At 42.7% G+C, this 19,870-nt stretch overlaps 1 long non-coding RNA gene across 1 annotated transcript in view; it reads left to right on the top strand.

The window, feature by feature from the left end:
- Positions 1 to 19,870, top strand: part of LOC124551309 — a 70,421-nt gene that overhangs the window by 36,225 nt on the left and 14,326 nt on the right. The window contains exon 5 of the long non-coding RNA XR_006967809.1: positions 3,516 to 3,679. This is a non-coding gene — a long non-coding RNA (uncharacterized LOC124551309). The remainder of the gene's footprint in view (positions 1 to 3,515; positions 3,680 to 19,870) is intronic.

Raw genomic sequence — 19,870 nt, 5'->3', positions numbered from 1 at the left:
CAAAATATTTGTTGAAGGTCCCTGCAATTTCTGTTGATCAAGAAATCATTTGCCCTTCATAACATAAGTTCATATTTTTATATTGGTTAGTTTCACTTGTTTGATTTTTTATAACTTCACATATAGCTTTAGATTTGATTTTGAATTTTCAATGTATTTGTCATTTGCTATCGTTTTTGTAGTGGACTGACCCGATAGCCAATCCACTAGGACGGGTAGCCGAATAGCACGCGTTTAAGCTCACGCAGGCTGGCATGAGGTCTGGAAAATGACAAGGAATTATAGTAGCCAAAAATAGTACATAGCTTCTGGAATACTTAACTTTAATCCACATTTGTAGAACATCGCTATTGATGATACATGCTTCACAATAATAATTATCAAAGGCTATGGCGCCTTGCTAGGTCGTAGCAAATGACGTAGCTGAAGGCTATGCTAACTATCGTCTCGGCAAATGAGAGCGTAATTGTCAGTGATCCGTCTCTGGCAAAGTAGGCTGTACAACTGGGGCGAGTGCCAGGACGTTTCTCTAGACCTGCCGTGTGGTGGCGCTTGGTCTGCTATCACTGGCATTGGCGACACGTGGGTCTGACGTATACTACCGGACCGCGGCCGATTTAAAAGCTACCACCTAGCAAGTGTGGTGTCTGGCGGTGACACCACAGTTTTAGCTTTCCTTACAACATTTTTGAGGATCCTCTTGTAATTCTTCAGGTACAAATGATATTCATGAGGCATGTTCTGTATCTTTGCTATATCATGTAATCTTCTTTTCTCTGTACAAGAGATTCTAATACCTGTCGTAATCCATTTGTTCTTCTTGAAGTTAGGTTGACTTTTTTTTTTTATTATTTATTTATTTTTTTATAGAAATGCAGCTTCAAAGTATGACATGAAGATTTCCATGAGTTTTTCAAACTTTTTGTTAGTATTTTCACAAATATACACTTCGTATCAAGTTTGTTCACTTAGTCTCTGTATAAAAAGGTTTATTTGTTTGTTAGTGAATTCCCTTGCTCTTCTTTTACAAGTTCTTCTTTCTCAGTTGTTTCGTTTGGGGTGTGCAAAGCAAACTGTGCATAGTGATCACTGAAGCCAGTATTAAGATTTCTGGAACAGAAATTGTGATTTACATCTGTGTTTATTAATATCTGATCAATTGTTGAGCTAGTTGTTGGTGTAACTCTTGTAGGAGAGTCTATGGTGGCTTTTATGTTACATGTTTCCAGTAGGGTCATCAAGCCTTGCTGGTCTTTTGATATTTCTTGAAAATAAATATTAAAATCTCCACATATGATCACTGTTTTGTTGAAGTTTTTTGTAGTATTTAAAGCTGCTTCTAGTTGATGACAGAAATCATTGAAGTTCCCATCCGGGCTCTTATATACATACGCAGACGATTATTGATTTTAATGCAGAGTATTAAACTGCGGATACTTCAAAAACTTTTTCTTCAGCTAACAGTTCAATGGGTTTTATGTTAGAATGATCAATGCCACTTTTAACAAATATACATGACCCTCCATGACTGGATGTACTTCTAGAGAATGATGATGAAAGATTGAAGTCTGCAAGTTTTGTGACTGACATTGCATCTTTAGGCAGCCAGTGTTCAGTTATACACATTACAGAAGTGTTTTGTAGCTCATCAGTACATATAATTTCAACTTCACTTAATTTGTTTAGCAATGATCGGACATTTTGATGAATCAGCATGAAATTAAAGGATTTGTTAGGCTTTGGCATATTTAATTGATCACTTACCTTTACCTTGTCAATAAAAAATCATTGAGGTGTGCTGGAAGTACTGCTTTCCTTTTCCTGACTGCACCTATTCTTCTACTATCATCTGCAACAGGGTTTTCTTCTGTGTCTGGCTCCCCTGGTAATTGTTCAGCTGCTGATCCTACTGTTGATAATATTGCTGCTGGTGTTAGGGCTGGGTCTGCAATTGGTAGAGCTGTTACTGCATTCATTGTTGTTGCTGTGCCTGAATATTGGAGGCACCTTGTTCCTTCTTTTGTTGTTGATGTTGGTGAGTGAGGTCTTGCTGGCGTTGTTTCCTTCGAATGTTTGGGGGGCCATTCCAGGATGATTTTACTTTTGAGTGTTTGATGCCTGTTAATGATAATTTCTTCAATTCTTTCGACGAGCAATTTTTTCCCCATGTTGTTAATGTGCAATCCATGTAATGTGTGGAGTCTGCGCCCAATATTCTTAACATTCATGAGTTCTACATTTCTGAAATGTTTGCAAAGTGTTAAAATTAGTTGGTTGGCATTGATTATTTCTTTATTTACGCATGACTAAGACGGCAAGTCATGCCGATGTGGGATGTTCAGCACTGAAACATTTGTGTGTGTCAACTGTCCTAAACACCTTTTTAGTTCTTGTTTTGCTTTGTTGAGTGTTTTGTTTTTATATAAGTCATTTGACCCACCAATTAGCACAACAAAGTATTTGTAGTTTCATATTCAGCCCTGAAGTTTGTTTCATCACATGCACAATCTTTCTTATCTTGCACAGTTGATAGCTCACTGAATCTGCTTGTAAACACGATATTACAGTCATACAATAAGCTTCGTTGAGAATAAGGGACTTTGTTTTTCACTTTGCCTGGAATTTTGTGGTAACTGTGAGGCAAGTTTGATGTAGGTTCACACTTCCCAGACGCAAGTTTTTTTAGTTCGCTCATCAGAGTATTAATGGTTAGATGCAGACTACTTACACGATCATTTACCTTTCTGATTTCATCACTACAATTCGTGCACATGCTGTTTTGTTCGGTGTAATTTTCACTTTTTTCGCATGAACACTGTACATAGACACTAGCCACCATCTTGCACAACCTGGTTACTAGTTTTATCAAAAAATTAAAAGTGAGATAAAAAATATACTAAAGAGTCCGGTCATTCTTAAAATCCGTCCTGCTTTGTTACGGACTGCATGATGGATGGCTAATTAAATGTTTTAGTGCTGATGCTTGTGCGGTATGTGAGGATACACAGGGTGGCCAAAATAAATGTGGACCGGAAACTAAATCAGGCTGACATGAAATACATTGACCTGGTTAATGAATGTTACATTGAACGTGACAGAATTTGGCACTGTTTTGAATAAGCTACCAAACTGGTATCACAAAACTTGCATTGGGATGGTTTTATTTTAGACAGCCTTTAGCCTAGTAATAGTCTTGCAATCACCTGCTGTCATATTCTGCTCTAAATAGTGTGCTGCTGTGGCAGACTGTATACTGCACCAGACTGTTGCCAGTAAGTGTGCCACAGTAAATAGAATTAGCTGAGTGTGCACCCTCCAAATTCAAATGGCACAGAATACTCACCCAAATATATTAGTGCTATCTTTTCCACATATCAAAAATTACAGTCTGTAATTTGCTTCAGCCATATCCTGTCACCCAGGATGACGGAATTATATAAAAAGTGAGAGATAAGATATAGTTATTGGTAGTTACTGATTTGACGGCAGTTGAACTAACAAGTGTAATGTTGCAGGTAAAATGTGGCATCTGTCGGTGTAAAATGGATTTTGGATTCTCCACCCACACTGAAGCAGAGAGGATGTGGATGAATCTGTCATGAGGGATTTTTGCCACATTCTCTAGTGCGCACGTGAAAGGGAAGTACTGACAAAGGATGTTAATCCTGAACACATAACGGTAAGAATTAAATCAATATGACCTTGATTTTTATGCATGATTAGTAGTAACATTTGTCTTTCAAATAATGATACTTGACACATCATGACTAAATGTAGTTCAGGATTACAGTTACATGAATATATAAATAAAAGAAGCGATTCTCTGTATGTTAAATAATGTTTAGCTTCCAGGTACTGTTACACACTGGATTAAAGATTTACTTCGAAAACAGCCATATTTGGTTTCATCTGTGTGTACAATGGCAGATTACTGTGTAGGAAGCATGTTGCTTTTATGGATTCTGATGGTCAATTTTAGCAGATTTGCTTCAGCTTGATTACAATTTTCCCTTGTGTTAAAATCATAAGTATGTGTTTAATAATGCAGCACACTTAGGTTTTACTTAAATATTGATTTCCTTTCATTGCAGTGATCATACTGTTTAGTCTTTAGTAAAATTGCACTTAGGTTGTTGGTGGCTTTAGCATTGTGTACTGACGTTAGTAACAACTCTCTTGACAAACAATGAGAACTGAATCTAATGAGTCAGGAGTTAGTTGTCAGTAAAGTTAGCTGGCTTTTGTTTCCATTAGATCAGAATTTGACTAAGTTGTCAGAATTTGAGACAAAATCAGAAATAAGAAGCAGTACGTTATTGCAATGATGAACATCTCTCTCCAGCTACACTACCTGTCAAGCTATTAGAACTCTCACTTTTTCTTGTTGGCTGCGGGCACCTCAACCAGTGTTACATTCAAACCTAACATAGGCCTTGGGCTATGCTACAGGTCAGTCTGTCAGCAGTTTTGTCATTAAGAAAGTACATAAAACAGTAACCAAATTTGCAATTCATAACCATACAACCAAAAATTACTCTGGTGCTCTGCATATCGAAAAGAAATGTAATTAATTTGTGCGTTCCACTGAAGAAAGCCATTAAATTCAGTGATTCTCATTGGCTCTTGAATACAATCACCTGTTTGACTGTGACTAACATTCACAATTTGCCAACATCTGCACACAATTTGGGAGCTGCTGACACTGAAAGTGCCCTTTAGCTTTAATGTTTGGTTCCATAAATCTGTCTGTAAGAATATTTAAGAAGTCATATTTTAGTATATCTTACAGCTTTCTTTTTTAGCTTCACTTATGTTTGTATGTGTGTTGTGAATTAAGTGGCCCATGGTACGCTGTTAGTAGTGTCCATGTGTATGCTGTAGTGACATTTTGTCATCAGAAATGTTGTTGAACTTGTAGCGACACTGCCGCGCATTAATTCAAGCTCGCCGGTGTGTGTGTGTGTGTGTGTGTGTGTGTGTGTGTGTGTGTGTGTGCAGTGCAGTGCAGTGCGGTCGTAATTACTGTACACGACGATTGCGTAGTTCCGCGCCCAGCGTCTAGAGGCGCTGTGTTTTCTAGCTTTTATATACGTTCTGTTTATTATTATTATTATTATTCCTTGTTTTTTTAGTTAATTAGTAGTTCCGTGCCTCCTGGCTTGTGAGGACAAGTACTGTTTTCTCTCTAATAACTACGGAAGTTTTCTCAGGATTAAGAATCCTTCTGTAGAGGCCGGAAGCAAATTTTGTAACTCCCATCAGTCCATGCATGCTGGGTGTTGTCATATACGCGCTCGCAATAAAGTTATTGTTGCTGAACTGAAGGTCTTTATTCTTCTGAATCACGTTAAGCAAAGGTCGGACAGCCACCAGTTAAGCTGAACCCGACAAACTCGATTCACGGCAGATGTTGTTTATTATTGTCCCATCTCGAGTACATATCCATAACCACACCCTGGAATTATTTTAGCTCCAAAGAATTTTTCAAATAGTTTTCCTATCAAGTATTTGCTTACGTGTGGATTTGTTAATATTTTATAAAAGATAAATATTATTGAAGTGACTGTTCCCAGTTTCATATTTTGAGAATGTTTTGTTTGTAAGTTGACTGTTAAACTGTAATTACAAGAGGTGAAGCATTTCCACCTACTTTGATGCACATCATTTGCATGTAAAAAAGGAAAAGCAGTAGGTAAAGTACTCGCACACATTCTTCGGAAATTCCTGAAAAATGATTAAACTGATTCTTGTGTTACAATGTTGATTGAGCTAATATACAAAAGTAGAATGTTGCATAGATAGAATTGGTGTACATTTTAATTGTCCATCATTAATTTCCGGATGTCAGTTTGATGTACTGACTCACTCCATAACCTGGAGATTCGCTCTTCCTTTTCGTCGTACAGAACCAGATGTGTAGGACGAGGAATGAAAGAAATTCAAAATTATTATGGAAAGGATAGATTGCTATTCACTATAAAGATGACATCCTGATTTCCAGGTAGGCATGATGAAAAGACGATTATATATAAGCTTTGAGTCAAAGCATTCATCAGAAAAGAGAAATGTGCACTCATTCACCAAAGTAGACGAGTGTACACGATTGCTACCTCTGAACTTTCTTTTGCAGTAGACTCTCTCATACTAGCTGTTTGCGAAAGGATTTTTAGACTTCGTATTCTAGAAATGAAATGGAGCAAAGAGGCATTAAGTGTCCTAAATCAGACATACAGTGAGGAAAGGTGTATGCATGACCCACTGTATCCTAATAAGGTAGTAGAAAATAATTTCTTCCCGAGTAATATATGTGTAAAGTTATATGGTGATTTTTGATTTGTATCGTAATACCTTATCTTATGAAAGCTCATATTTGATTTGATTGCATCTCGTCCTTTATTTCAGCATGCCAGGAAAAAGAAACTGGCAGTGAAAGGGAGAAAGTCCTTGCAGTTTCACGTAGTGTGACAGATGACTGTGAAACTGAGTAGCGCCCACTCATACATAGTCCAAACATGGATGAGTAGCACAAGTACACCTTTAAGTACTGGTTCTTTAAAGTGTTGCAGTCTGCAGTGGGTATATCCTCAACAACTTTTGAAATGGTGTGCTGTGCTATTCTGTGGCCAAAAGCCAGGCTCTTAAGATTCCCCAGTCGCCAGTAAACATAATGTTAAGTCCAGCCTGCAATGTAACAGTTCATTTACCGGTATTTTATTTGTGATTTAGGTTGGTAAAATCATGAAATGTATAAACATAGGATTAATTCTTATTTTCGAGAATGTGAGACAGCCTTCCTTGTGACTGTCACACTTGCTAGTTCCATCTTCTATTATAGACAGCAACTTCTCGAAACAGGCCATGTCCATCCTCACGAAGCCCCGAAATTTGCGCACATCTTAGACCCTCAGTTCTTTCATAAGCAGTGAATATAATCCCCTGCCTTTGTCCCTTCTTTTCAGCCAGCTTCCAACTTGATGACATCTGGATTTTTATTTTTGTCATTCTGCCCTCATCCGAAGATTTACTGTCACTCCCGCGGCAAAGGGCAATAGCTCCAAATGCAGATGGGTACTCCATGTGCAAAATGTTGTATAAATAGATATACCCGTGCAACCGAGTGTCGTAATATAAAACTGACTGTTTAGTCTTTAATTCAGAACAGTAGTAACCTACATAAGAGAATAACAGTTACTTGATAAATAATGATATTCATTTTCTCATGAATAATTCAAACGGATGGCATTCCAATATGTCACACAGTCCACCTTTGTTTCGTGCAGTAGAACGAATGACTACAAGAGATAAGACAGTTCTGTTCATGTTCCATGTGCATGCATGCCAGGTATATCCCACATGGATGGTGTAATGGGTCTTTGTGAACCTGCCGGTAGTTACAGAAATGAACGCATGGGGCGCTGGTGCACAGGTCTGCGGTTTAGGCACATTGTGGAATAGGGACTTGAGAGTGTCTTTTCTGAAGAAGGTTTGGCTGAAAGCTGATACGTCAGTCTTTCCATCATGTCTATCTGGATCTCAGTGGTTTGTCTTCACAGTGTGTACCAATGTATCCTTTCCATAATAATGTTTATATTCTGACCTAGAATTTTCGCTGTTTAATTAAATTAAAAATTTGAACAGATACTTTTAATAGAGCTGTTGACTTTTCTTTCCACACATCTTCATTTTCCATGGATAATTTTATACCAGCCCCTTTCCCCAGTACACAGTCAAGGAGAATATCTAGTAGTATATGTTGTGGCACATGAATAGTCAAGAAATATGCCACAAACCTAGCGCCTTAGTTACAAAAACTAAACAGACAGCTGTTGTTCTGGTAGATCTAAAATTCCTAAACCCATGCTGGGCATATTTCACCTATAAAATTAACTATTGGCTTCAGTTACATTCTGTTGTTTCAGATAATGTTGGTGTAATAGTTGTTGGTCTGTAATTTCCTGTATCTTCCTGACTGCCGTCTTTGTGTACTAGTATCACTTAACATTGTCCTCTTAAACGTAATGTGAATATTCCTTCTTCCATAGCTAAGATAAGAAGAGCTATAGGCTTTGCTAGCCACTGCAGACAGCATTTAAATAGTTGAGCAGACATATTGTTTAGTCCCTCAGTAGATTGTCTTTAAACTGTGTTCTATTTTTACTGAGTCAGATGATGAATAAACATTGTATTGTGAGTAGTACTTTGTGTCCATTTTGTGACAGTAGACTTTTACATAATTAATTGGTTAAAATGTTACTGGTTTACTGAGAGCCCATGATTTTATTCCCATTATTCTTGATTGTTACGTTCCCATTGTTCCTTGCGTCTACTCTTTCTTTGTGTGACTATACAGTCTCTGTGATATTAGTGGAGCCCATTTTGTTCTGATTCAATTTGGTTTCTTTGAACACTTACTTGGATTATCTCTTCTTGTTCCTATAGGTATCACAGTTCACTTGCATGTTTAATCTGACAAGTATTAACTGTAGTTTTTAGTTATTCCTTCTTCCTTATTATGTGTGTTGTGTTCTAGTGTGTGCTTTACTTTCCATTTTTATTTCTGCTTACTACTGGACATGCAAGATTTATGTTGTAGGCCAATTTTCTGCAAACTGATTATCATCGTCTGTTTCCTATTAAATAATCTTTGCAGTTTGCGTAGGCTTGCTGACTTTGTCGCAATTCATTAAAGCTGTTGTGTAGCATTTGTGTCTCGTCTGGTGCTTCAGTAATATCCCATAACAATCTGCAGTGGCTCTATTTAAGACCTGTAACTCGACTGTAAAGTGGTAAATTGATAATTACGTGATCTGTCTCTCTGTAATTTCACTGCACCTTGTAGGGCTGTTTCAGTACCACAGTTGTCTTTCAGTGAGTTCATGTCTAGATCACCTGCTGCCATTATGCAAGAGAATTCACTGACAGTCCAGTGTGAAAACAGTTCTAGCTCCTTCAGAAACCCTAGCCCTGATGTCAAACACTTATCTCTTTTCAGCATTGTCAGTATTGCTGCTAATTCATATTATTACATTTCTTTTCACTTGTCCACCGACCATGGAGTGCAATTCCTCCTTTCATGTGCTGCAGCCCCTCCACACTTCTATTGATGCCTACAGAACCCCCCAGGGGGTCCACAACTCTTTTGTTGATACGTGCGTAGCGAGCACGGGACCCCGAGCTAATGTGGCCCTCCTTCCTTTCCGGGCTGCATACCTTCCCTTTCCGCATCCTTCCCTCTCCCCCATCTTCGCCCCTCCTCCCCTCACCTCTGGCTCTTTCCTTCCCTTTCTCCCCCTCTGGGAGTATGGTTTGTGCCTACGTCCGGAGACGGACGCTCGTAAATGTACACCATTCCCCGCCTTCTCTGCTTGTATGTCTTCATCCTTCCTTTGTCAGTCTCTTTTCCTTACCTCTTCCCTTTACCCTTTTCTCCGCTGCGGCGTTTGAGACCTCTCCTCTTTCCTTTCTCTTTCGTTGTTTTTCCCTTTCCCTTTCTCTTTCTTCCTCCCTGTGCGTGTCTGAAGGCCGACCCACGCATTTTTGTGTGTAGCCAGTGACGGGGTAACGCATAATTCCCCGCCCCGGGTAGACAGGTAGGACACATACGTACCCCGTGGTAACGGCCAGGCCCAGGGAGGGGTGATTACCCGAGCTGATACCTTCTGAAAGTGCCGATTGGTCCCTCGGTCCGTTTGTCGGGAGGTGTGACCTGAGGTGTGAACAATCACCTAAGGCGGGAGTGCCCTCAGAGAGGGCACCCACAAGGGAGGAGCGCGCCATCGGAGATGCCGGTAATCATGGGGGATTCTTCCGCAATGGTTTCCTCACCTTCCACTATGTCTGCTCACAAGTGTAAGTTCACTGAGTCTCAGCCACAGACAGTTCTTCCATCGTTGCCACAGTTTCTTGTTGTTTCTCGGTCTGACGAAGGTCACAACTTCTCCACGGTCAACCCTTTCATTATTCAGAAAGGTGTCGACGCAATTGCAGGTCCTGTAAAGTCTTGTTCCAGATTACGGAATGACACCATGTTGTTAGAAACAGTCAGTGCCCTCCAGGCACAAAATTGCTGCGTACTTAACTGCTCCACACCTTCCCTGTCCGGGTTGAAGCACATCGCACTTAAAATTCCTCGCGTGGAGTCGTTCATACGAGCTCCCTCGGTGGATTGTCTGACGAAGAAATTCAGCACTACCTGTCTGACCAGGGCGTAACGGCTGTTCATAGAGTTATGAAAGGGGTTGACACGAACATCATTCCAACCCGCACTGTCTTCTTGACATTTGACAAAGTTCAATTCCCATCGAAAATCAAAGCAGGCTATGAGATAATTTCCGTTTGCCCTTACGTCCCAAACCCTACGCGTTGCTATCGGTGTCAGCGGTTCAATCACACCAGCCAGTCCTGTTCCAATCCGGCCAAAAGTGTTACATGTGGCAAGGATGCCCATGAGGGTGCTTGTCCACCTCCATCCCCTCGCTGCATCAACTGTATGGGTGACCACGCTGCTTCCTCTCGAGATTGCCCCATTTTTAAGGACGAAAAGCTCTTGCAGGAAATAAGAGTGAAGGAAAAGGTGTTGACCTTTGCTGCTCGAAAATTATTCGCCAGTCGACAGCCCACCGTGCCTCAGACAGGAAAATACAGCACTGTCCTTGCTTCTTCTCGGCCAACAAAGGAGGCGGCCACGCAGACTTGCGACCTCACCTTTAGTGCCACGATAGTCAGATCGGCCAGCGCGAAGATCGTCCGTTCAACCTCACCACTTTCGCCTGCCCACTCTCTGGCTCACCCTTCGTCGGGTTCTGCTAAATCTCGAGCCCAACAGTCAGACACCACGACTTCGAAAAAAGAGCATACTCGTGAAGATTTTTTACGTACCCCAACTTCACAACCATCAGTTCCTCCTTCATCTAAACATCATACTTCCAAGAAGGCTACAAAGAAACCCAGTTCATCTCCTTCTCTGCCAAGACGTGTCCCATCTACAGCACCACCTGGCGTAAATCGCCCTCGGCCGTCTACTGTGTCACCGAGGCGCACTGCTGGCGGCCGATCAACCAGCCGATCGCTGGTGGCAGGAGCTGCTCCTGAAAAACCTATGGATCAGGATCTTCTGCCTCTGGCTGAATGCCATTCCATGCTGTCAGTCGCACGCTCTGAGCAGTCGTTGAGTTGACAGCAACCTTGGTCACATTCCTCCATTTTCTGTTCACCCTATATCCATTATCCACTGGAATATGCACGGCATTCGAGCCAATCGGCATGAATTGTTGATCCTCTTATGATCCTACTCGCCGGTCATCTTCTGTCTTCAGGAAACAAAGCTGTGTCCCCATGACCGCTTTGTTCTCCCTCATTTTCAGTCCGTCTGATATGATCTCCCCTCTGTTGAAGGCACTCCAGCCCATGGAGGACTCATGATTCTTCTCCATGATACTCTCCATTATCACCCAATCCACTTAAACACTTCCTTCCAAGCTGTCGCCGTCCGTCTTTCCCTTTCTGGATACACGTTCTCTCTTTGTACTACACTCCTGGAAATTGAAATAAGAACACCGTGAATTCATTGTCCCAGGAAGGGGAAACTTTATTGACACATTCCTGGGGTCAGATACATCACATGATCACACTGACAGAACCACAGGCACATAGACACAGGCAAAAGAGCATGCACAATGTCAGCACTAGTACAGTGTATATCCACCTTTCACAGCAATGCAGGCTGCTATTCTCCCATGGAGACGATCGTAGAGATGCTGGATGTAGTCCTGTGGAACGGCTTGTCATGCCATTTCCACCTGGCGCCTCAGTTGGACCAGCGTTCGTGCTGGACGTGCAGACCGCGTGAGACGACGCTTCATCCAGTCCCAAACATGCTCAATGGGGGACAGATCCGGAGATCTTGGTGGCCAGGGTAGTTGACTTACACCTTCTAGAGCACGTTGGGTGGCACGGGATACATGCGGACGTGCATTGTCCTGTTGGAACAGCAAGTTCCCTTGCCGGTCTAGGAATGGTAGAACGATGGGTTCGATGATGGTTTGGATGTACCGTGCACTATTCAGTGTCCCCTCGACGATCACCAGAGGTGTACGGCCAGCGTAGGAGATCGCTCCCCACACCATGATGCCGGGTGTTGGCCCTGTGTGCCTCGGTCGTATGCAGTCCTGATTGTGGCGTTCACCTGCACGGCGCCAAACACGCATACGACCATCATTGGCACCAAGGCAGAAGCGACTCTCATCGCTGAAGACGACACGTCTCCATTCGTCCCTCCATTCACGCCTGTCGCGACACCACTGGAGGCGGGCTGCACGATGTTGGGGCGTGAGCGGAAGACGGCCTAACGGAGTGTGGGACCGTAGCCCAGCTTCATGGAGACAGTTGCGAATGGTCCTTGCCGATACCCCAGGAGCAACAGTGTCCCTAATTTGCTGGGAAGTGGCGGTGCGGTCCCCTACGGCACTGCGTAGTATCCTACGGTCTTGGCGTGCATCCGTGCGTCACTGCGGTCCGGTCCCAGGTCGACGGGCACATGCACCTTCCGCCGACCACTGGCGACAACATCGATGTATGGTGGAGACCTCACGCCCCACGTGTTGAGCAATTCGGCGGTACGTCCACCCGGCCTCCCGCATGCCCACTATACGCCCTCGCTCAAAGTCCGTCAACTGCACATACGGTTCACGTCCACGCTGTCGCGGCATAATACCAGTGTTAAAGACTGCGATGGAGCTCCGTATGCCACGGCAAACTGGCTGACACTGACGGCGGCGGTGCACAAATGCTCCACAGCTAGCGCCATTCGACGGCCAACACCGCGGTTCCTGGTGTGTCCGCTGTGCCGTGCGTGTGATCATTGCTTGTACAGCCCTCTCGCAGTGTCCGGAGCAAGTATGGTGGGTCTGACACACCGGTGTCAATGTGTTCTTTTTTCCATTTCCAGGAGTGTATATACATTCCATCGTCCACACCAATGGCACGAGCTGATCTCCTTCATCTTCTTGGTCAGCTTCCACCCCCCTATTTGCTGGTTGGGGACTTCAATGCCCACCACCCACTTGGGGGATCTCCACATCCTTGTCCACGTGGCTCACTATTGCTAGACGTCTTCCACCAAGCGGATCTAGTTTGCCTCAACACTGGGGTCCCCACATTTCTGTCTGCCTCCACGACAAATTTATCTCATTTTGGACCTTGCGGTCGGTACTATTCCGCTAGCTCGGCGCTTCGAATGGTTCGCCCTTGATGATACACACTCGAGTGACCACTTTCCATGTGTCCTTAGACTGCAGCCTCAACTGCCATATATGTGCCCGTGATGCTGGAAGTTTACCCAAGGCGATTGGACACTTTTTTCGTCTCTAGTGACATTCGACGACCGTCACTTTCCCAGCGTCGACGATGAGGTCACACATATTACCAACATTATTCTTACAGCTGTGGAACGTTCAATACCACGCACCTCCGAATTGCCCCAGCGCCCCCCCAGTTCCTTGCTGGAATGAGGCATGCCGTGACTCAATACATGAGCGGCGACGTGCTCTTCGCGTTTTCCGCCACCATCCTACTTTGGCAAACTGCATCCGCTATAAGCAATTCCGTGCGCGATGCCGTCACGTCATCCGTGATAGCAAAAAGGCAAGCTGGGACTTCTTTACTAGCTCATTTAACACCTTTACTCCCTCCTCGGAAGTTTGGAGTCTGATTAGATGGTTATCTGGCATGCCTAGTTTCTCCCCGGTCTCTGGGCTCACTGTCGCGCATGATACGTTAGTGGACCCCGTCGCAATTTCTAACTCATTGGGTCAACACTTTGCTGAGATTTTGAGCTCTTCAAATTACCGCCAGCCTTTCTCCCGAAGAAACGTGCAGCGGAAGTGCGGCCTCTTGTTTTCCCCTTTCAAAATTGCGAAAGCTACAATACTGTTTTCTCCATGCGGGAACTCCAACATGCACTCTCTTCTTCTCGCTCCTCCGCCCCAGGACCGGATGGTATCCATGTCCAAATGTTGCTGCATTTATCAACCCATAGTCTGCGTTACCTCCTTTGCCTTTATTTTCGAATTTGGACCGACAGTACTTTTCCCAGACGATGGCGGGATGCTATCGTCGTTCCTGTTCCGAAACCTGGAAAGGACAAACATCTCCCCTCTAGCTATCGCCCCATTTCTCTCACGAGTAGTGTCTGTAAGGTTTTGGAGCGTATGGTAAATTGTCGTTTAGCTTGGTGTCTGGAATCCCGCAGTCTTTTAACACCTGTCCAATGCGGATTCCGAAAGCATCGTTCTGCAGTTGACCATCTTGTTGCTCTCTCCACTTATATTATGAACAATTTTCTCCGGAAACGCCAAACAGTAGCAGTATTTTTTGATCTGGAGAGAGCGTACGATACCTGTTGGAGGACAGGCATCCTCCGCACACTGTTCTCTTGGGGCTTACAAGGTCGGCTGCCCCTTTTTCTTCGCGAATTTATGGCAGAGCGCACATTTACAGTGCGGGTGAACACTACTCTGTCCCGTACTTTCTCCCAAGAAAACGGGGTACCCCAGGGCTCCGTGCTAAGTGTTGTACTGTTTGCCATTGCCATAAATCCAATTATGGATTGTCTCCTTCCTGATGTCTCGGGCTCCCTCTTTGTGGACGATTTTGCGATCTACTACAGGTCTCAACGGACCAGTCTTCTTGAACGACGTCTTTAAGGCTGTCTCGATCGCCTCCACTCTTGGAGCATCGACACCGGCTTCCGTTTTTCTCCCAGTAAGACCGTTTGTGTTAATTTTTGGCGACGTAAGGAGTTTCTTCCACCCTCCTTACATCTAGGACCTGTCTACCTTCCGTTTTCAGACGTCGCTAAATTCTTGGGTCTTATGTTCGACAGAAAACTGTGTTGGTCCTCCCATGTTTCCTATCTTTCGGCTCGCTTTCTGCAATCCCTCAACACCCTCCGTGTCCTGAATGGTACCTCCTGGGGAGCGGACCGAGTGGTCCTTCTCCACCTCTATCGCGCCTTAGTGCGCTCGAAATTGGACTATGGAAGCATAGTGTACTCCTCTGCTCAGCCGTCTATTCTTCGGCGTCTCGACTCTATCCACCACTGTGGATTACATTTAGTGTCTGGAGCTTTTTACACCAGCCCTGTGGAAAGCCTTTATGCTGACACTGCTGAACCTCCACTATCTAATCAGCGAGCAGTCCTTCTAAGTCGTTATGCTAGCCATCTGTCTTCCATGCCTGCTAATCCAGCCCATGACATTTTTTTCGACGCCTCCTTTGATATAGGGTATGCAGGCCGCCCTTCCTCCCTACTACCACTGGGAGTCCGCTTCCATCAACTGCTCCATTCTCTTTCCTTTCGCTTTCCTAAAACCTTCTCGACAACTTGGGGTACAGCACCGCCTTGGCTCCATCCCTGGATCTGCCTGCTCCGTGACCTTTGTCAATTTCCCAAGGGTGGTACCCCTTCCTTGTTTATCGTCAGGCATTTGCTGCTCTATGTGCACAAATGAAGGAAGCCACATTTATTTACACTGATGGCTCGAAAACATCGTTAGGTGTAGGGAGTGCCTATATTGTTGGCGACACCCCAAATCAATTTCGGCTTCCCGACCAGTGTTCGGTTTACACTGTGGAGCTTTACGCTGTTCTCCAGGCTGTCTACTACATCCGCCGCCATCAGCAGATACAGTATGTTATTTGCTCAGATTCTCTCAGCTCTCTCCTCAGTCTCCAAGCTCTTTACCCTGTCCACCCTCTTGTCCACCGGATTCAAGAATGTCTGCGCTTGCTCCACCTGGGGGGCGTTTTGGTGGCGTTCCTCTGGCTCCCGGGACACGCTGGTATCTGTGGGAATGAGGCGGCCGATATAGCGGCCAAGGCTGCAGTCTCTTCTTCGGCCAGCTATTCAGTCGATTCCCTTCACAGATCTACGGAGCGTTTTATGTCGTTGAGTTGTCCTTTTATGGTACGCACATTGGTCGACACTTCCCCACAATAAATTGTGGGACGTGAAAGCTCTTCCTTGTGCTTGGACCTCTTCCTCCCGAACGCGTCGTCGGGAGGAGGTAATTTTAACTAGACTCTGGATAGGGCACTGTCTTTTTAGCCATCTACATCTTTTAAGCGGCGATCCTCCCCCACTCTGTCCCCACTGCTCTCAGCTGTGGACGGTAAGACACCTTTTACTAGAGTGCCCCTATTTTACTCCGTTACGCGCCCGTCTCCAGCTGTCGCCTGATATATCGTCAATTTTAGCAGATGACACGCGCTCGGCCGATCGCGTTCTCGAGTTTATTAGTGTCAGTGAACTGACGTTAGTCATTTGAAGCTTTTTTTGGGGACCATCAACCCCTTTCTGTAGTGGATTTTTAAGCCTTCTTTCTGCTTTTAGTTTCTCCAATTTTTTGAATTTTGTTCCCATTTCTGCTGTTTTCCATTTTCGGTTTCTATTGTTTCCTAGGTCACGGACCGGGCGCTAATGACCATAGCAGTTTTGTGCCCTAAAACCAAAACAAAACAAAAACAAAATGCCTACAGAAATTGGCCACCTTTTTATAGTTCTGTTTGTTATTAAATAATATTCATGTACTATAATAGTGAAATTTGTTAGTACTGCTGCTACTGCTACTGCTACTTCTGTTTCATCTGTTTCATTCCATGCATACTGTACAGTGTAGTGTAAAACTTCAACAGTAGAACATCTCTATTTCTATCCATATATTGGTTACCCCCACCCCTGCTGAGGCTGGTGCAGAAAACCTAGTCATTTAGATTTTTGTGTTTCTTGGTCCTTTCTCCTCCTTCCCCAATTTCCTGTCATGTGCTCTGTGGATGACAGTGCTTTTTCTGGTGGGATCAGTGATGCCTTCTTCTGCAGGTCTAATAATGAGTCTCCTTCACTTTCCTAAGTCAGTGATTGTTGTCGTGGGAATATTGATTACCGTTTCTTTAATTGTTGACAGTGGGATTGGTCTGTGTTTCTTTTCTTGGACAGATTAAACTATCTGGCATTTCTTTGCACGGAATGGTATTTCAAATCCTTCCTGTGCTGGACATGTTCCATGAAATGCTCCTTTTCTGAGCTTGTAGCTCCAGGAAAGAACATAGCTACATATATTCTTGAACTTTCTGTTTGTACTTTCAGTCTTTATTTACACACCAGGCTTCATTTAGACCATGCCTCTGTGGTATGCTTCCAAGAAAAAACACTTGCTGCATGTGGAATTCTTTCTGAAGTTCCTTTTACACCCTGTTTGCGTTGTTGTTTGGAGTTTTATAGATATATTTTGCTCTTCCATTAATGATCATTGAATGCTTTTCATCCCTGTCTCACATGTTTTAGTGTTTCCTGTGGAGGGATGCCAAGCTTGTTAATGCCAATTACTTTGTATTTGATTTTCAATGTAGCCCTAACACTTGCAGAGCCTCTTACATAGATATCTGAAAATATTTAATATTGTCCCTTCTTATTCATATTTGGTGATGCATTTTGCTGATACATGATATTTTCTTGATTGTGTGCCGGCTGGGGAACTCGCCATGTAAAATATAGAGTAACGCACCATTCTTGGTACCTCTATGGTGATGTGGAAATCAAAGTGGTGTTAATAAGGTAAATAATTTGTGTACATGTTTCTCTTCACCTTCATTGTTCACGTCTTTATCCTACTATGTGTAACTAACAAGCCTCAACTGAAATACATAGCTAATTTTCAGTATTAACTGGACTGAGTATTTTGTAGTGACAGTGGCTTCACTGCTGTTGAAAGGTGTAAGTATCCACTGAAGTCCCATAAAAAAGTGTATTGTGAACACTGTAACACATTGTTCATTGTCATTGCAGGTCTAAACACTGTACTGCAACGTTGTTCTATAAATTGATCTCATCTTAGTCAGATGATGCCATAAATTGTCCTCCTCAACTAAATTGAGTACTGCCTCACTAGTTGTTAAATTTATTCATAAAACTTTCACCGTTCTCCAGTAACATTGATCCAAAACTGTTACTTACACATTCATAAAGTTAATGAGATTTCAGCCTGTGTAAATTTTTTTTTTTCATCCGCTTCAGTGAATACTTGCATATCAAGATGGAATATGTAGGAGACGAGATACTGGCAGAAGTAAAGCTGTGAGACTGGGCGTGAGTCGTGGTTCGGTAGCTCAGATGGTAGAGCACTTGCCCACGAAAGGCAAAGGTCCCGAGTTCGAGTCTCAGTCCGGCACACAGTTTTAATCTGCCAGGAAGTTTCCAAATTAACTTGGTTATCAGAAACTACATGTGGGGTTCAGTGTGTAATAGTACTGTGCAAGCTCACTAATTTCTCCTTTTTCATGGTTGTGGTGACAGACCAATCCACAGTTCAGACCCAGGTATAGATAAGTTTGAAAGGTGAAAAAATTGTTGCACAGGCAACAAATCTGATATGGAAATAATGATTGTGGTTATAAATTGCAAATTGGTTTGTAACATAGCTTGATGGCTACATTTATGCCATATCCAATGCACTGTTCATTATAAAATCTGAAACTGCCAGGTGAATAGAGAAAACCTTCATAGAGTAGAGGAAGAGTTCCCGAGAAGTATTTTGGCGGATGTACATACGTCATCCATAAACTCAAGGAGGGGTTGGCAATCACTTTCAACCCCATGTAGGAAGAAATTGCCATTTATTTAAGGGCAATTTGTTAATAACATTAAATTTAGTATAACATGGTTAATACCCTCTGCAACAACAGAAATTTTAGGTACCGTAATACTAGGACCATTTTTTTTCACTTTTGCTGTTTCTGCTTCAAATGCACAGTCAGATGAATGCATTGGCGCAATAACCATATAAGTTAAATTTTTCATATTTTCAAATAAAACACTAATTCCTGCAATAGAAGAACTTCATTAACTGGTGTTGTCTTCATCCAACCTTATTTAGACTACCAATGCAATTATAATTCCCTATTTAATGAATTGAAGAAATTGGACTAGTATCGCTTTTGCACCAAAAAGTTCTTTTTAATGTTCAAAAATTAAAGTAACTAAAACAAACAACTATTGCCACATGAAAGCTTACTGAATATTACGAGCAGAATTGCTACGCTAGTGAATCATAAGTACGTATGGTACACAAGTTCATTATGCTTCTCTAAGTGGCATCTGTAACTGTTGTCACAGATGACATTGTCATAAAATCCATGTCTGATGCTGGCAAGTTCTTGTCCAGCCTCGTGATCTGTTTGTTTGTCAGATTTAACTAGCAGAGGCACTTCCTAAACTTCCTTCTCAGTTGTTGACTTTCAACTAGAAGATTAATATTGAAATCACCACAAAGAATAATCAGTTTCTTTTTTGTAAAATGTATTTAGCAACAATTCTAATTTATCAAAGACTTCTATGTTTCCACATAGTGAACGATACACTGTTATGACTGACTTTTTTCATCAGGCCATATAGCTGGACAGCACCTGCTTCAAAAAACTTTTCAATACATAAGTTCTCTACTTCACATCTCTTTTTAAATTCTAACTCTCGTGTAATTACCGACTCCATCACCTTTTGCAATTTTCCTACTATAATGATTTGCCAGTTTAAATGGATTAATATGAATATTAATAAATCATGATCCTTACAGCAATGTTCAGTAATACACAAAACATCAGGTTGGGTGTTACTCACTGCTATTTCAATTTCACAATATTTGTTCTTGATGCATTGCACATTTAGTCATAATCATTAGAACAGCGGAGTGAGCACCAATGGTATTTCTCCTTTCGTTTAGCACTGTTATCTTGGAGTTTTCATTATGGCCGGATACCAAAAATCCTGTTGTACCACAGGTTTCTGGTTTCTGTTGTTTTTCGTTCTTGAAGTTGTGAC

Source organism: Schistocerca americana, chromosome 9 (genome assembly GCF_021461395.2).
Source record: "Schistocerca americana isolate TAMUIC-IGC-003095 chromosome 9, iqSchAmer2.1, whole genome shotgun sequence".
Lineage (NCBI taxonomy): Eukaryota > Metazoa > Arthropoda > Insecta > Orthoptera > Acrididae > Schistocerca > Schistocerca americana.
Note: the sequence above shows the minus strand (reverse complement) of the source record. Positions and strands in the feature narration are given on the sequence as shown.